General features: G+C 34.9%; 1 pseudogene; it reads left to right on the top strand.

Moving 5' to 3' along the window:
- The first annotated feature begins 1,042 nt into the window (after nucleotides 1-1,042).
- LOC127456139 (monocarboxylate transporter 13-like) lies at nucleotides 1,043-8,248 on the top strand (annotated as a pseudogene).
- Nucleotides 8,249-17,330: the final 9,082 nt, after the last annotated feature.

Genomic DNA, 17,330 nt, shown 5'->3' with positions numbered 1-17,330 from the left:
AGTGTTGTGCATTGCATGTGATTATGCAACAATGTATTAGTTAATAATTCTTCAGCTGTTTTAACACTCAAGAGATAATAACTGATCAACTATATCACTTTCACCACGTGTTACTGGGCTAATAAGAACATCCATGCTGACTAGGCTGTCTGTATTTGTTTTTGTTAAATTGCACTTGTTTACCACCTTACAGATGTTGAAAGCTATTTTAACAGAAGATCTACAGTATATAGAATGTGATACATCTGTATATTATAATAAAATGGATATATAGGGATATTTTAAATTCAGTAGGGTCCAAAAGTCTCAGATTACTAGTGAAAATGCTTCTATTTAGCATTTTTCTAGTTTAATACTACTTTTTTTCCATAACAGATTTGATTATCAGAATAATATTCTGATAAAATAAAATGTACTTGAATTTTGGAATTTCTAGTTTGGTATGTCAGTCTTTTTGCTTTAATGACAGCATACACTCGAGCTGGCATTCAACTTTATTAATTTTTTTGTGAAGGGAAAAACCTGATGATCCATGTTTTCCCAGCATGATCCAAGAATATTCCAAATATCTTGTGTGCTTCAGTGGAAGCAAATGAGTAAACATCCTCAATTTGTCAGAAATGTACCTATTTAATTTGTTATTTGTGGTACACACACACACACATATATATATATATATATATATATATATATATATATATATATATATATATATATATATATATATATATATATATATATATATATGTGTGTGTGTGTACCACAACATTAAAACCACCTGCCTAATATTGTGTAGGTCCCCCTCGTGCCGCTAAAACACCGCCATATATATATGTTTGTATTTTGTATTTTATGTCATAACATTTGTTTTAAACATTTTAAAATCCTAACACTCTCAAGGGTTTATTATTATTTATTAGTTTTTGACTTTTGGACCCCACTGTATGCATTTCCATTTTAAATAGTTACATACTGTATATACTGTATCTCATTTTAGATTGCAGATAATGCACTGAATGCCAACTACCCTTCTGATCTTCAAATGGAACTGCAATGGAAGAGACAAACAGTCCTGACAAGAAGTCCCCCTGATGGAGGCTATGGCTGGTTCATTGTGCTTTCTACCTTCCTTGTCTTTGGGCTGACATTTGGCATTATCAAGTCCTTTGGTGTGTTCTTTGTAGAAATCCACCACTATTTTGCTACCACAGCAACAGCAAGCTCATGGATCACATCCATCTCTGTGGCAACTGTACATTTTGGAGGTATGAGCCAGTCTGTCATTTCCAACAACAGGTCATTCGTCTGTCCATGCCAAAATGCTTGGCCAAGGCATTACAAGTGTTGCCCCCGCTGAACATACCTAACATGTGCACTTGTGGTAACAAACCTCAATACTCAAATAATCAGTGTAGTTGCTTTCAAGTGTCTGTGCCATTACACCAGATGTGTTATTATTCAATTATCTGGCTATAAACATCTCAGCTTTAACTAGCTTGTTCAGCAAGACCCTCTTCAATCAGTTGCTTTGCCATGACAGTAATTGACCTGCTAGCACACCCATGCGGCAAACCTGAGAATGCCATACGTACTTGTGTTGTGTTATGAATTACAGCCTGACACATTTCAGAACACAACAACACACCAACTTGAGCTTGCTTAGCTAGAAACTTTTGCGTTAACATACTTGCGTAGAGTATGTTTTAGGCCTAAGAGGTCAGAATATTGTGCATATGCTGATCATTACATACCACTTCTCCAAAGTAGTGCTCCAGACAATGGTAAACCTGGCTAAACCAATGGTACTTTACTTTATAACAGCCTGGCCTAGTGGGTTAATTGAGATCCAGTTAAACTTTCAACCATCAGTGGGTGCCCTCCACTAATACTCTCAGTAACCTTTAAATGTCCGAACCTCAGACAGGCACAAACTGATTGCATTTGTTTGCAAATGTCAAGTCTTTGCCACACTTGATTTTACTGTTGCTGGGTGATCTAATGCATCTTTTCTAGTTCGTTGTAATCGTTTGATATTTGTTAAAGTCATGCTTCATAAAATGAAATAAAAATTGTGTTCTCAGCTCTTCGCATGACAATACACCCACTGGCACCATAAGACCTTTAAACAGTGTGAGGCTGCAATAAATCTAACAGAGCAGGAGACTAGAAATATGAATTTGTGTTCTACTCCTCCAAGAGCTGACAGAGCACTTGGTTCCTGGCAGTACAGTATGTCATGAGTGTTTACTTCCTGTCTGTCTGTGATGCAGCCCCATTTGGCTCTGCACTGAGCGCGTACTTTGGGCACCGGCCCGTGGTAATGGCGGGGGGTCTGCTGAGCAGCATAGGGATGGTGGCGGGGTCATACGCCCAGGATCTGCTACAGCTGTATATCACTGTGGGGTTCCTTACAGGTAAGAGCAACTCCAGCAATGGAGCATATGGTTGTCCTCACTTGCTCTCGCTCTTTTGCGTGTGCACACACACACACGCAGACACAGACACAGTGCAATGACGACTCAGAACTTACATCGTTGATTCAGACCTAGAAATGGTCATTTTGCAGCAGGTGTATGGGACTTCTTATTCATAAAGCTCTCACATTCAGGAACACTTCAGAAGGAAAAGCATACAAAAAGACAGCAAAATAATGGGCAGAAAGAAAGAAAGAAAGAAAGAAAGATTGTTGTTTGTTATCACTATTCTTGGCATATTTATTTTTATTCTTCAAATTGTTTATTTTATTCCTTTTTGTTTAATTTGTAAAATGTGTACTTTTTGATTTATTCTATTTATATTATTTTAGTTAATTCTATATTATTTTATTTTTATTTGTGAATTTATTTATTTAATTATATATTTATTTAATTTTATTTGTAAAATATTTAGCATAATTTCTTTAATTGTTAATATTACTTGTTTATTTACACTATTATGTTATTTTACTTATTTTGCACATTTTGCATACAGCTAAGCTGCAAATGATTTGGTTATACTAAGTTTTGTGTCATGTTAATAAAGCACAATGCATTTTATAACATAAATATTAAGAAAGAAAGATAGAAAGAAAGAAAGAAAGAGATTGTTATGTTTGTTATTACTATTTATTGGCATATTTGTTACTATTTTATCCTTCAAAATGTTTATTTTATTCCTTTTTGTTTAATTTGTTAAATTTCTACTATTTATTTTTTATTTAATTATATATTTATTTCATTTTATTTATAAAATATTTAGCATAATTTCTTTAATTGTTGATATTTTTTGTTTATTCTGTTTACACTTTTGTGTTAGTTTACTTATTTTGCACTTTTTTTCATTGCACACAGCTAATCTACAAATGCTTTGGTGAAACAAAGTTTTGTGTCATGTTAATGAAGCCCACTTTATTATAGAAAGAAAGAACATTTTAAATTATTTCTTTTCATTCAGTTTGTTCATTTCCACGTTTTTATTAAATTTTAAGTTACTTTATTTTTATTCATGTGAAAAAGAAGAAAAAAATTAATTTTATGACTTAAAGACTTGAAGTTGGGCACTGCGCCAATGGCATGATAACAGTCTATTAAGTGCTGTACAGTTACAACAGTAAACAGAGTATACAGTGGCAGGTCAAGTTTAATGAAAACAATGATATATAGCAGCTAACAAGGCCTTATAAAGTGAGGGTATATCAGGCTAGTCAGTGGTACAAGATATTTATAATACATACTGTATAACCTTGCAATGCTGTTATCCAATTGGCCAGCAGCATTTATACAATGTTTTACCCTTGGAAAATTAATGACTTGTCAGAAGAATAATGCTTACTCAGTGTGTATCCACCTGCACTGCTCGCTCAGTGTCCTTTCTGTTTGGTCCTCTGCAGGATTTGGCTATGCCCTTACCTGGACCCCTACTGTCACCATGCTGGGCTGGTATTTTGAAAAGCGAAGGCCAGTAGCCAATGCTCTGGCCAGCACAGTAGAATGTATCCTTACCTTCATCCTGACCCCATCCTTCCAGTTCATGGTCGATCAGTATTCCTGGAGGGGAACGATGCTGATACTTAGAGCTCTGCAGCTCAATCTGTGCTTGTGTGGAGCTCTATTGAGGCCACTTGACAGACACATTCCTTCTAAAGAACTTACCATAGAGGAGAAAAATCTAGATTTGAAGATGCTGTCTCAGGCACACAAAAACAGGCCAGTCTCAGAACAAAACTCTGAGCTGTTGAAAACCAAAATAATACGTTACATGGACTACACGCTTATCGCCAACATTCGCTTCATGGTCAATGTTTGGTGTCTTCGCTGCTCTTGGCTTCTTCGCGCCATCACTGTTCCTGGTACCTTACGCCCGCAGTCAGGGAGTTGAGGAGTACCAGGCGGCTGCTCTCATGTCCATTTCTGCGGTACTGGACCTGTCTGGCCGGTTGGTCTTCGGGTTGGTGTCTAACCTGAGGCTGGTGGAAACGGTCCATCAGTTGATCGTCACAGTGATCTTGCTGGGCATTGTTCTGCTGCTCTGCCCGCTAGCAACCACCTTCACCCAACTGGCATTGTTCAGTGCTGGTTATGGACTGGTTTTCGGAGCGACCGTGGCCATTCACATCACAGTGCTCGCAGAAGTGGTGGGAGTGGAGAGGCTGGGGAGTGCTTTGGGTTTCTTCATGCTCATCCGCAACATTGGTGGACTTCTTGGACCACCTTTGGCAGGTGAGAATTTACATGCTGAAGCTGTGCAGTTTTGGAAAACTTCCAAGAACCTTCAGGAACTTTAATGGGATAGTTCATCCAAAAATGAAAATTCTGTCATAATTTACTCACCCTCATATCATTCCAAACCTGTATGCTATTATTTTTTTCTGTGGAATACAAAAGAAGATATTTTAATAAAATTGTTATTAGAATACTTCACAAAATGCTTTATGAAAAAAGTTATCACATTACTAATTACATCACTTGAAATTATTTTCTAAAACACTTTTCAGAGAAAAGTTATTGTTTTTAAGATTAACGAATTCAAAATAATGTCTATATTTCCTCCTCGTTTATTATCACACACAAGTCTTACATTTAGCACCATGTCTTACAATGACTTATTGGGGGGCTTTGCCTTTCAGCTGTCAAAGAAACGCAAAGAGACGTACATATGAGCATAATTCATGTTTTAAAATTAACATAAATAATACTGTTTTAAAAATGTGTAACCCAAGTAATGTACTAAAAAGTAATGAACTTAATTGAAAATAACTATAATCTGATTACTAGAATTTAAGATGTAATGCATTACACAATATTTTGACTCATAAGTAATTAGATAACAGTAATTAATTACTTTGTAATCAAATTCCACCCATCACCGGTGACCATGTATTTCAAGTTCCAAAAAGGACAAAAAAAATAGCTAAAATTGTAGTCCAGATGACTCATGTTGTGCACTCAATTCCATGTTTTCTGAAGCCATATGATAGTTTTGTATGGACAGATTGAAATAGCTTATTATTTACTTGAAATCTTCCATTCCGCTGAAGCTTTGAAGTCTTATGTGCATGTGTGTTCTTCAGATTCAAAAATGGTTTTGATGTCATTGGTGCTAAAACATCTTTGTAACTGAACATTTCACACCAGTTTGAATATCCGGAATGTATAATGAAATCTGAGCGGAGGTAAATATTTTCAGGGAACAACAACCTAAACTACAGTAGCTACTACAAAATTGTATATTGCTAGAGCTGTATTGGCTAATTTTATGGTGTTTTTGGCCTATTTTAGTGAAGATTCTTTGAAAATTCTTTCTGTGTGTTCCATTGATAAAATAATAGTAATCAAGTTTGAATGAAATGCAGGGTGTGTAAATAATGGCAGAGATTATTTGTAATTGATGGGGGTTTTTTTCTCTAAATTTGCCTTCAAAAACTGAGCTTTAAAAGTTGTACAATATCTTAATACAATATACAAATGGTTTACTCTAGTTACTCTTTAGATGGACATCACACAGTAACAAGCTCTATGTCTTGATGTATTGTCCAGATATGGAAAACGTCTTTTTAGGTCACTTTAATGCATACCTTTCCCTCATCATATCTTTGGCCTTAAAAGGTTTCACATTAATTTTATTAATTAACTCAGTTCACAATAATAATACAGTGGTTATCTTCTCATAAAGCATTGCTCAACAAGGAAATGCATCATTGTTCGCACTTGGCTATTTTGTTCATTTCATGGATTATTGGTCACCGCATAAACTGTTTTTCCTCATCTTTTTAAATAACGGGCCACGCTTCGGTTGGCCTTGCCTAATTTAAACCATGTTTCATTGGCTGTAATTCATTGCCCACTGTTCTCCGCTAACACAGTGCAAAGAACACATCACAAATGGTATCGTGACAATACATCAATTGAGCCCCACAGAAGTGCCTAATGAATAAAAAAACGAAAGGCAGAGCACAACAATATATATAATAGCTGTAATTGATTGCCACTTAATAAGCTCTGATAGGGCTACTTCAAAAAGGCCATTTTGTAATGTGGAAATGGTGAAATTTTGCCCTGTGTTAACAAAGTTCTAAGTTGGAAGAGTCCTCACCCCATGCAACCAAAACATCTTTCCCATGCCATAGGCAGTTCAACACTACAAAAACCCTCATCTGTCCATTTTTGGAACATTATCTGCCATGTCAGCATCTGTAGTGTGAAAAACTAGTTAATCTGAATTTCTTGTGTTTTTATTTCATTAAATAGAGCATAGATTGACATTTGGGAGGAGAGGAAAGCCCTTATTTTGGGCACTACAGGTTAAGAGTGTAGTCTGCAGGGCTCCATAACCGTCCTTGTAATTACACCATAAATTAGTTTTGATGTCTTGACAGCGCAGCAGTTTCTCTGAGTGAGTTTTAATCGGGTTGGAAAATCCCAAACTCTTTTACCGTGGCATTACAAAAAATGACTCAAATAATCTCTGCAATCTCTGGTGCTTTAATTGATTGATCATTTAAAATAAATGTCCAGAGAAAAATGCATTCTGAAAGAGAGCCGGGCAGAAAAAGTGAGGTGGGATGGTGCCCAAAAAAACTGCAAGATAGTGGTGGTTACTATTACATCTAACAACCACCTAGAACAACCCAGCAATAAAGTAAGAACACCCCTGTGATGCCACATTTTCCATCGTAAGCACCACTTTCATTTTCTTTAGTAAAAATACAAATTCATTCTAATTGCAAACTAGTGTTCAGTGGCATGCAACCTGACCATTTGGACATCTGAATAATTTGATAATAAGTAAATAAATTAAATGACTGTATGCACAGTCTTTGAAATCAACAACAAACGATAAGAGAAGCATTTTCGCCTTCCTTTTAAAAATGGATAAGCCTAAATCTGAAGAGTTTTCCATACGACTGTTGCCTTTGGCTTGCTCATTGGGTGTTTGTAAGGCACTATTATTTGTAAAGTTGCTTTGGAACAATATGTATTGTGAAAAGCGCTGTACAAATAAACTGAATTGAAATTTTTATTTTGCTATCTTAAATGCACAATAGGCCCACCACATTTAAAGATATTTTATTTTCATTTCGGGACTGACGAGGGTTTGTTAAATGAATTTTGTTCCTGAAAACCCTAAATTTTGTAAATTAAAAAAAAATAATGCACAGAAAATGTGACTTAGAAATTATGCTATTAGTTTAGCAGAGAATAACAATAATTAAATATTTGCTTCTCTTGTTTCTACAGGATTCTTCATTGACAAAATGAATGACAATGTGCTGGCTTCATAATGGCGGGCGTGGCTCTCATAGTCTCCACCATCTTTCTGCTTTTGTTGCACCATATGAACAAGAAAGGAAAGCAAAAGAGAAAACACACCCCTTTGGAAAACAGAAAAGGAAGCAAAGATTTGAAAAACTGAAATTCCGAATTTGAAAAAGTTAAAAGCGAGACTATTGGTAGGCACTGTATATTTGGGGTCGCACTTGAGTAGATACTACATTTATTTTGCAATGTCACTTTAAAGTGGGTTTGTCCAAATGTATTTACCCACTATACCCAGACTTCTCTGTTGTGGACAAATATAATTCATGCAAGTCCCACCAAACATGCTATCATGAAAGATGAGATTATAATTAGAGATGACAATCATACGCAATAGGTGTAACTTGACAGCAGGGCCTTTAATACTGTTGACATGCATTATCTGTTAACTTACCCTGAAAACACTCTTTCTACATGACGTTGAGTGAATACAGTACATCATTCTCAAATAAATGAAGCCTTTGATAGATTCTGGGAAGTCTTCTCGGCTTGATCCTTTAATGATGCCGTTGCAATGCAATCATTTATCATCAGATCTATTGCTCCAGTAAGTCTGAAAAATGGGTACTGCCTTAATGGACTAATGGATGCTGACTCAGGGTTTAGCTACTGACAAAGATGATCATATGCAGTCAAGCACACTATCTAGTGAAATTATTTGTCTATAGCATCAGAATGAAGCTACATGCACTCAACAGTGTATTTTGGTTTGTTTTCATAAAATTACACAAATTCACATTTGTATTTGAAATATGGATTTTGTGTAAACAGACCTGTGTAAACAGGTCTTGAGGTCAAAGCTGTTTTTGTTTCAGAAAACATTCTCAATGATCCCCCTCTACTGGTGATAAAATGGAAATGCAGGATGGAGAACAAACTGTACTGCAAAACTGTTGTAGATAAAAAGCATGCAACAGGAAACCAAAATATAGCCTATATCAAAATCTACTAGATGTGTTTTGCAAAAAGTCATTACAAAACCTTAAGCTGAAAATGATTTTGAGTGTTAAAATCATTTTTCCTAACCCAGTTTAAAGGAATATTCCAGGTTTAATACAAGTTAATGGTGCACTCTTTTGTCTTTGTGTCATCTTGGACTTACACTGACACCTAGTGGCTTGGATGCAGCATCTTTTAAAATCAATAGTTTTCAGTTTCAGACGCTATTGTAGAAATTTAGTATTCACAGACGGCCATGATTACTTTAATAAATGAGTGAAAGTGTCAGATAACAGGATGGTTACTGAGATTAAGCGAGTAGTATTCGGCTGATCATGAGATTCTAACATGGCAGCCCCCATGTGCGGACCCTCTCCATGTAGAATAAAACAGCTTTTATAAGGTTACTTATATAACTGAAGTCTTCATTTGAATGTGAGTCGTCATGATTTCCTGCATATATTGCTAAATTACAAATCAAATCTTCAGGAGTTCAACTTTTTTCATGAGAAAAAAATTATTGAGTGCACCTTTAAGCTCAATTGACAGCATTTGTGGCATGATGTTGATTACCACAAAAAATTATTTTCGACTCATCCCTCTTTTTCTTAAAAGAAAAACAAAAATCGTGGTTACAGTGAGGCACTTGCAATGGAAGTGAATGGGGTCAATTTCTGGAGGGTTCAAAGGCAGTAATGTGAAGCTTATCATTTTATAAAATAATTTACATAATTTTTGTGGTAATCAACACTATGCCACAAATGCTGTTGATTGATCTTAACTTGTATTGAACCTGGAATATTCCTTTAATATGCAAGAAAATCATGTGTAGGTTGATTTTCCTGAAAAGGTGTAAACACTTTGCTGCTATCAAAACATTGTTCTGTTTGTTTGAGTATTCCAACCAGCCCAACACAGCAATATTGGCTCAGCCAATGCCGTAAGTTTGGGGTGGGACTTTCTGTTTGCCTGACCAATTGAAGACGGGTGATGTATTCGGGAACCTTTCATTATTTTTGCAATTCTGTTTGGTAACGCTAGTGGCATAGAAATTACACTCTTCTGCTTTAATCTTTGAGTGTCAACCATCAAAGGGGCAAATGTTTTTCTTTAAATGTTGAAGGCATAGAGACTACCACATGACAGAAAACCACATGGTAGATAGTACTACTTAGACATGACCAGATCTTTCCTGTTAGTACTGTAGCCTTTCAAAGCTAAATCATTTTTACAGGATATCAAAGCATTGTTCTGATGTACTTTTCAAGCAATATCTGTTCCCGGCATCTGCACTTTGATGTGTTTTATTCATGTTGCTCTGTGTATATCTTTCATAGAACAGTGACTTTCCTCATTTGAAATAACAGAAATAAATACACTTGTTACTTCTCATAAATCTGAGTAGATAAACATTTTGCTAGACTCGGAGAGCCCCTTTGTAAACATAATCCTTGGAGTCACCAGTTGCATACAAATGAACATATGCTTCACACATTTAAGTCTGTTCACTCGCACAATTGAGCACATATGTCTGAACACACACCCACACATGATGACATATCTCAATATCACACTTTTCCCTGTTATGCATTCTTATGTTTGCTTTTTCTGTATAGACATACACTTGTAGTATCATCAAAAAGGCCACCAGCCATCAGATGTGGGAAGTAAAATCAAAGCTTTAAACTGTCCACCCCTCATTTCCAGCCCCCAGAACCACAACCACCATTAAAAGAGGTCCCTTTTATGTCTTTTGAATACCATTCATTCCTACATGAACTGTTCACGCCCTCAACTGTTACAGACACTCTGTTTAGTTACATATATATTAGATGTGCTCTTACAACTGAGTTATGAAATACCAGGATAAGAGGTTGTGAGACTGTTTAGGTATTGTCTAACACTAGTGAGCTGGTTTGGTAATTTTTTCAATACTTTAGGACAGGCTTCATTTTAGTTTTAAATTCCGATTATCAAATGAAATAAAGAAGTCATATAGCTTTTTTTTGTTATTTTATTATTATTATTATTATTATTTTCTTGAGGTCTGATTTAATGTTAAACAGTGTTGTTTGTGTCACAAACAGTCTTAATTTAGTATTTTATTTTATTTTATATATATATATATATATATATATATATATATATATATATATATATATATATATATATAGCCATCCCAGATGTGTATGACTTACTTCTGCTGAATACAAAGATCCTTAGAAAAATATTTCAGCTCTGTAGGTCTATATAATGCAAGTGAATGGTGGCCAGAACTTTGCAAGTCAAAAACAGATCAATATTTTAGTCCTTTTTCCCCCCTATAAATCTCCACTTTAACTTTCACATTCTTTTACATTTTGAAAGTGAGAGTGAAAGTGGAGATTTATGGTATTAAAAAAAAAAGGACTTAAATATTGATCTGTTTCTCACACACACCTATCATATCACTTCAGAACACGTGGATTAATCCACTGGAGTCGTATGGATTACTTTTATGCTGCCTTTATATGCTTTTTGGAGCTTTGAAGTTCTGGCCACCTTTCACTTGCATTGTATGGACCTACAGAGATGAGATATTCTTCTAAAATCTTCGTTTGTGTTCTGCAGAAGAAAGAAAGCCATACATGTCTGGGATGGCATGAGGGTGAGTAAATGATGAGAGCAATTTCTTTTTTGGGTGAACTGTCCCTTTAACCCGCTCTCTGACTTTTTAGAATTACACTAAACACCCTCTTCACATCTGAAATGAGAAACAAGGTACATGTTTGATGAAGGCTATTGTAAAGTTTTTAACTGCACCATCTTTCAAATATAGCATCTGTGCATTGCCAAGACATTGTGTTAACAAAATAGTCCCTAAAAAGTGCCACTCAAACAGTTTAGATTTGACAACTTCAGGCAGTTGTTTTAACATTAGAATCCTACAGAAGGATATTGATAGTGGCAGGTGCTACACACAGTCAGAAACAGCACAAGATTTGGTTTACTTTTAGACATTTTACTTTTATAGTTAATTACTGAAAGAACCTTTTTGCAGTTTAGTTTCAATAAACTGCAGCCTTTTTGAGAAAAAATAAATAAAAATAATGATAATTATCTCCAAAGATCAATACATTTTTATTTCTTATGATATGACCTATTTAATGTATGTAAGGACAAGTTGTATATTCTGATATCCAAAAAGTAATATTACACTTAATATTTTACACTCTTTAAAAATTTTGTTTCTCTGTGGTGCAAGTCTACAGTCAAAGTTATCATTCCAAGCAGAAACTGATCATAAAATATATATTTTTCACACTTGACCTCTTCAGAAGAAATTGTGCTATAATGAAAGAAAATGGGACACATGCTGTTTTCCTGTGACCTGAGCCATCTTTTCTTTTAAACACAGTTGGGGCAACGACTCCTTTGAAGTCTGTAATTGGAAACAGTTGATTGAGTAAAGTGGAATAACTCCAAAAGATCCCGGATTTATTTGCCTGCACATATGTCCCCCACATTCCCACAGGCCTCTTAACTTTGACCTCAGTGTTGTACACCAGGTTAGGTAATACCCCCAGAAAAGGCCAGTCAAAATTCTTTATTTGTGAACTTGTGCTGCATGGAATTCCATTCAGTGGAGTCCAAGGATACAGATTGTATAAGACCGAATCTAAAAAATTCCATAATTTTAATGGTAAAAGGCTGTAAAAATACTACAGTAAAAAAACTTTTATTGCTTAATGGATAGCTACCTTAAATTATGTCTAACAAGAAAGTACACATACTTTTTATGGTAAATTATTGTTAAAATTACAGTAAAAAACAATAATCGGGCATTCACAGAATTCTCTGTGTGACCCATCATATTTCATTATACTTTATGGGAATAGCTATGTTGCTTCTTATTTTTAATATCAGTTATGTACATTGGGGTGTTCTGTTTTATATTTGATGTAGTTTAGTTAATGTTTACTGCATTATTTAAATTTCACCTGTGTTATCCTGATGGTGTTTAGTGTTTGTGTGAGTGACGCTGAGCACTGTCTCTACATGTTTATTGGTCATTGCTCATGGAAGAGCCACTATTGGTGAACTTACGGTGATTAACAATACATTATAAAGTGAAACACAGATTATTACAGTTTCAGAAGTTTAAAATATCAAGTTTATCATTTAATAATATAAACGACGATACTGCACCGTAAAATATACAGACATCAAAATTACATCCCATAAGCCTGAAACGTTCTTACCGCATTTTTTACGTGAATTTCTGGCAAACACAGCTGCCAGTTTTTTACCGTAAATTTAATAGGATTTTTTTACAGTGTAGCAGAATAAATTATTATTACTGTGACCAACACTACAAAATCAAGAAACTGTAATAAGCCCAGACAACGTAAAGACACAGCAAACAGACAGACCTGGAAACTACTGCACCAAACATTATTCACTGTTCTTTTTCTGCACAGTTGCACAGAGGTTGTAATGGTATTACTTTTCTAAACCTGTTTCCCTAACTGCACACAAATTAGTGATACTCTTTTCCCCATTTTGAAAACCACGAAAAAGAACTAGATTTGAATCTAACCTAATACCAATCCAATACTTACAAACTCCAATACTGCTTGATAAAGCCCAGAAAGTGGGAACCTAGCTGCAAGGTGTGCTACAAAAATTTAGCGAGCAGATAAAGTACTTACTGGTGCAGATAGCACTCAGTTGATAAGTAATTTAACTCTTATTTGTGCAAAGTGGCCCTAATAAGTATTTGGACACTAAGACACACTTAAAAAGTATGCATGTCATTGAATTAGATACTAAATATCGAACCAAGTGGCATTTAAAACAAATCATATAGACTTTTTCTAACAACTAACTTTTCTTCACTTACCATGTTTGTAATTGCTTTTAACCTAACTGGTCCCAAGGACATTTTAGTGGATGTATGAAGTCAGTTGCCCTCAAGTTCACACAGGTGTCTTAGCAGAGTAACCACAGGTGTAATTATCACATTAACTATGGAAAACTAGAAAGTCTCCTAATACGTTTTGTCTTTATTATTTAAAATAGTATTTCTGTTGTTTTATCCTTTTAAACTTAACAAACTTCTTTTTGTGATTTTTTTTTTTTTTTTTTTGCTTGAAATATGTGCTGGTGCCATCATGTGACCCCGTGTCCACATGCGTGGATGCTGTATTTTGGATTTGCTATGCGCAATGCATAATTTAAATTCATTTAAACAGACTGATCTCAGTTCAGGAGACTCTGTGCTGTCAGTAAAGGGTTAAACTTTCGACACACAGAGTCATGTGACTAAACAACATGGCACCGATCATAGCAGAGTTTGTCTTTGGGCGAAATGGTAACAAAACTACATATGGTAAGAAACCTAATTAAGTTTTTACATTAAAACCTGTTTGAGTCAAAAGATTAGATTCTCTAGTTTCATCCGATATGCCATTTTAAAAATCTGAGCGATTTATCTGAAACGCCACACTGCTAAACACAATGTACACTAATGTGTACTTTAGCAAATTTTTTTATTAGAAATCCTGTATTTACTGTGCATTTTCACACTGAGAATCAATGGGTTCATCCAAAAGAGAAACAAAATTGCTTTCAGAGGCTTTATATGGAGTTAGGATGAAAATAGAGTGCATTTCAAACTGTTCTAAGACTACTGCAGACAGACAGCACACTGGAGGTCAAGTCATTCACTAAGTAGGGAGCAAGGGAGCATCTTATAGCTTTCCTATGCATCTAGCATTCACTTCTAAAATCCGACCAAAATTTCAGTTTCAGGCTGCAGATGATGTTTGGACCACTCAACATGTTTGGCAGACATGGAAAAATGGTAATCAGTACATAGACATAGACATATAATGTATATATATATTTTTTTTTACATGGTTGGCAGTGATTGGATGTTGCTGGCCATAACTTTGAATCAGAATGAATTATGCTAATTTATGATGTCAAGTCTGGAACATCTCAAAAACATGAATAACCAACATGCCTGGAAACATAATAAACAATTTGATAAAAAAAAATAATAATAATAATCTGACTTTCTATAGCTTGCTATTATTTAAAATTTCACAACTTAGTCCCACTGTCCACATATGTGTACATCAATTTTTAGGAAAACTATTTGCCCTAGCACTTTTTTTTTATTTTTATTTTTTTACTTTATTTATTTATTTTGCATATTTATTAGGTGCTACTAGTTACAAATCAAAAAGGGAAATGTAAAATGTACACAGCAGTCATGCTCTGGTCTCGAGGTTGATGCAATAACATTCATTCATTTTTCATCCATACATGTATCTTAAGTGTTCAAATATTTCTGGGGCGTATATCTGTAATGCTTACTAATGCTTTGGCAAAATAAACTCGTGTTTATCATCAGTGTTGGGTGTAATGCATTACTAAGTAATTAATTACTGTAATTAAATTACTTTTTCATTGAAAAAGTAAGGGATTACTCTTAATTTTTCAGTAATTTAATTACAGTTACTTGTGATGTAATTGTGTTAAACACTGCATAGGCTATAGAACAATTTTATAGAAAACAACAGTGAATTTAAAGAGACCCTGTTATGCTTTTTGGGATTTTACCTTTCCTTTAGAGTGTAATATAGCTGTTTGTGCATGTAAAAGGTCTGCAAAGTTACAAATCACAAAGTCCACGCCAAATGGAGTTACTCTCTCCCAGAGAAAACACTGCTCCTTAACTGCCTGAAACACCTGGTTTGCAGTCCAGTCATTACTTCTGTCACTATGTAATGCATTTGCATAATGCCCGCCTAAAGGCTACTTCGGTTATGGTAAGGGACATTACATTTCCAACACACGCTCTAAGTGGTTGACCAGTCACTACAGACTAGGCCATCTGACCAATCAGAGCAGACTGGGCTTTTCAGAAAGGGGGGCTTTAAAGAGACAGGAGCTAAAACAGAGCGTTTCAGACAGAGGGTGAAAAGAAGTGCTGCAGCAACATATATAATGAGAAAAATAATGTGTTTTTTGGAACATTAAAGCATGTAAATCTATTCTAGTAGACCTCCAAAATAAAATTATGAACCTGTAAATGAGCATAATATGGGCTCGAAATTCAAAATTTAATGTCTTGTTAAAATGTATGTTTTCTAATTAAATGCTTCCCCTTAAATCCTTTGGCCAATTCATGAATAATTTATTTGATTTTATATGATTTATTTGAAAGAATTAAAAGAACAATTTCATGTCTATCCTTGTATTTTTCATCTGGTCGAGGTTGATAAGGGGTTTAGAAAGTAATTAGTAATAAGTTATGCAATTACTTTTCAGACAGAGTAATTAGTACAGTAATCTAATTACATTGTAGAAGATTTGTAGTTAGTTATTAATTGCTTTTTTTAGAGTAACTTACCCAACACTGTTTATCATACCACTTAACCTTTAGTGTTAAAAGTTTGATAGGTAAAAAAAGAAAGTTATACGAGTTAGATATGTATAAAGAATAAACACTTCAATAAAAAGATGCCCCATGCAGTGAGGCCAGGCAAAAGTAGGCATACCAACAGAGAGTCAACTTCAAAGCAGAGAAAAAACTAAAGTTGAAGAAGAAAAATCTGGAAATCTGGAGGGATTATACTGGATAACACCAAAGTAAAGTTCTATTAACTATCTAACTCTTTCTTTCTCTCACTTTTTCTCCCATTTTACCTGCCCTACTTGGTTGTTGGGTGGGCCTAATGAGGTCAAATGAGAGGAGACCGCCCTAAACAGGAGTGATAGGAACAGCTGTTGAGCGGGTTGGTACTGTATAATGAATTACATTGAGAAAAGACTCAACTGTGTGGCTTCATAAATCTGTAACTTAATCTTTAAAAAGTGTACATATCTGAAAGACTGAAATACCAGCTTTATTTGAAGAAACATTTAAAGGGATAATTCACCAAAAATGAAAATTCTCTCACCCTCATGCCATCCAGATGTGTGACTTTCTTTCTTCTGTTGAACACAAAGGTTTTTAGAAGAATATCTCAGCTCTGTAGGTCCATACAATGCAAGTGAATGGTGGACAGAACTTTGAAAGTCCAAAAAGCATATAAAGGCAGCATAAAAGTAATCCATATGACTCCAGTGGTTAAATCCATATATTTAGAAGCTATATGAGTGTATAAGATATAAGTGTGGGTGAGAAACAGATCAATATTTAAGTCCTTTTTTACTATAAATCTCCACTGTCACATTTACTTTCACATTCTTCTTCTTTTGTTTTTGGCGATTCACATTCTTTGTGCATATTGCCACCTACTGAGCAGGGAGAAGAATTTATAGTAAAAATGGATTTCAATATTGATCTGTTTCTCACCCACACTTATATCGCTTTGGAAGATATAGATGTAACCACTGGAGTCGTATGGATTACCTTAATGATGCCTTTAATGCTTTTTAGATCTTTACATTTCTGACCACCATTCACTTGCATTGTATGGACCCACAGAGTCAAAATATTCATCCTCAGTTGTGTTTATCTGAGTTGGCATGAGGGTGAGTAAATGATGAGAGAATTTTTATTTTGGGTGAACTAACCCTTTAAGGGTAAATTATAATTAAGCT

This window comes from Myxocyprinus asiaticus, chromosome 18 (genome assembly GCF_019703515.2).
Source record: "Myxocyprinus asiaticus isolate MX2 ecotype Aquarium Trade chromosome 18, UBuf_Myxa_2, whole genome shotgun sequence".
Taxonomy (NCBI): Eukaryota; Metazoa; Chordata; class Actinopteri; order Cypriniformes; family Catostomidae; genus Myxocyprinus; species Myxocyprinus asiaticus.
Note: the sequence above shows the minus strand (reverse complement) of the source record. Positions and strands in the feature narration are given on the sequence as shown.